Source organism: Rhinopithecus bieti, unplaced genomic scaffold, assembly GCF_001698545.2.
Source record: "Rhinopithecus bieti isolate Rb0 unplaced genomic scaffold, ASM169854v2 scaffold_17971, whole genome shotgun sequence".
Taxonomy (NCBI): Eukaryota; Metazoa; Chordata; class Mammalia; order Primates; family Cercopithecidae; genus Rhinopithecus; species Rhinopithecus bieti.
In genome coordinates this window covers 1,546,562-1,548,985 of record NW_016809834.1, presented here as the reverse complement: position 1 = coordinate 1,548,985, position 2,424 = coordinate 1,546,562, and positions in this window count along the sequence as shown.

The window sequence follows — 2,424 nt, the reverse complement described above, 5'->3', positions numbered from 1 at the left end:
TTCTGTAAATAACTCTATTGGCTAGATTTACAAACATTGTCACAGAAACAAAAAGTTTTTAAGCCATAGATCACTGCATTTATATTTACAAAAAAGCCATAAACATGCATTTCTCCTTTATTAGGAGGACTTAAATAGATGCTTGATTATTAAGGCAGTGATGATTCTAAAACATAATGAAATTCTAAGTTAAGGCTTTATGTTTGTTTTGAAACCCACACTCATAGGCAACTGTGACCAAAGCAAACTCTTACCTACTGGGTTGAGCTCATCTGCCCAGGATGTGTTATTTATCCATTACCAACACTTCTTTTGTATCAAATGTGTATGGAATAGGAATTAGTAGCAAAACCATCAATTTACTTTAATGAATCATTAGTGCCCTTACTAGGTTTTGAGGATTTAGCTTTCAGTAACACAAGCATGTGCCACAGAAAGGAGCATTTGTGTGTGTGTGTGTGTGTGTGTGTGTGTGTGTGTGTGTGTGTGAGAGAGAGAGAGAGAGAGAGAGCAAGAGAGAGACAGAGAGACAGAGAGAGAGAGAGAGAATGTGGAGAACTTGCAGGCTGCATTGATTCCTACTTGACTGGAACTTAGCCAACAATTAAGAATCCAGGATCTCCTAAATACAGAAAATCCCCAAAGCATACTTGATCATGCTCCCACCTCAAAACACAGAAAGCGTTCTTGATTATTGAAGCAATAGGTCTTCACCTTCTTTGTTTTCTTCGAAGACTGTTTGGTATTATTCTCTTAAAAAACAAAACAAAACAAAATGCAGAGTACCATATTTTAGATGAATCTATCCCACAATTGTTAGCCTCAAGGCACAAGTAATATCCTTCCTAGATATCTTTCCTTATTCAAGGAAAAAATGAAGAATGCTGGATGGAAGGAAATTCACTTTAAAATAATTGTAGATTGCACTCCTGCCTTATCAAGCTTAGCAGAAGTGCAAAGTATTGAAACCTAATGGGAGATGCCCTTTTCCCACTTTTGTTCTGTTTTTTAGAGTGACAAAACTCAGATCCAGCCTGTGGGAAAGAAATGACTTAAAGTTGGAACTTACATTTAAAAGGAAAGCAGAGCATCAAAATTTTCCAACATTTTGTCATTTCTTTCCTCCTATATTTGATCTAGGCTGTAAGAAGCAGCCAGACTACATTTTGAATGTTTTGCTGCTGAGAAATTTCTTCCACCAGATATCCTAAGTTATCACTCTTAAGTTCAAACTTCCACAGATTCCTGGGCATGAACACAATGCAGTCAAGTTCTTTGCTAAGGCATAATAAAAGTGATATTTATTCCAGTTCCCAACAACTTCCCCATTTCCATCTGAAGCCTTGTCACTCTGGCCTTTCATTGTTCACATTTATTGTCAACATTTTGGTCACAACCACTTAACAAGTCTCTATGAAGTTCCAAACTCTCCTTTATCTTCCTTTCTTCTTCTGAGCCGTCCAAACTCTTCCAACCTATGCCCAATACCCAGTTCTAAGCTTCTTCCACATCTTCAGGTGTCTTTATAGCAACACCTCACTCCTCCTACCAATTTTTCATATTAGTCCATTTGTATTGCAAATAAATACCTGAGACTGGGTACGTTATACAGAAAAGAGATTTAATTGGCTCATAGTTATTCAGGCTGTACAGGGAGCATGGTGCCAGCATCTGATCCTGGTGAGGGCCTCAGGAAGTTTACAATTATGGTGGAAGGCAAAGAAAGATCAGGCACATCACATGGCAAGTCAGGAGCGAGAGAGAGAGGTAGAGGTGCCAGGCTCTTTTTAAGTAACCATATTTCATAAAAACTCACTCATTACCATGAGGACAGCACCAGAAAATTTGCGAGGGATTCATCCCCATGAGCCAAACACCTCCCACCAGGCCCCACCCCCAACATTGGGGATCACATTTCAATATGAGATTTGGAAAGGACAAACATCCAACTATATCAATTCCTGTTCATTGTGAATTTTTATATTAGAATAAATTTTACATGGAGTGAAGCAGATGTCTCCAAGTATGATTATGCATTTCTGTCCCCTCATCATTCAACTGACCTCCACATCTCCATCAGTTTGCATACTCCTTGAAAAACAAATATTCTGTGAGCCCCTAGAAAGAGTCAGGCACTGAATCCTCAAAGAAAACTTATTATTTTTCTCATTTTATTTTACTTTATTGAGACAGGGTTTTGCTCTGTCACCCAGGTTGGAATGAAGTGGCACCATCTCAGCTTACTGCAACCTCTGCCTCCCAGGCTCCAGCAATTCTCCCACCTCAGCCCCCCGAGCAGCTGAGACTACAGACATGTGCCACCACACCTGGCTAATATATGGGTTTTTTTTTGTTTTTTTTTTTTTGTAGAGATAGGGTTTCATCATGATGTCCAGGCTGGTCTCGAACTCTTGGACTCAAGCA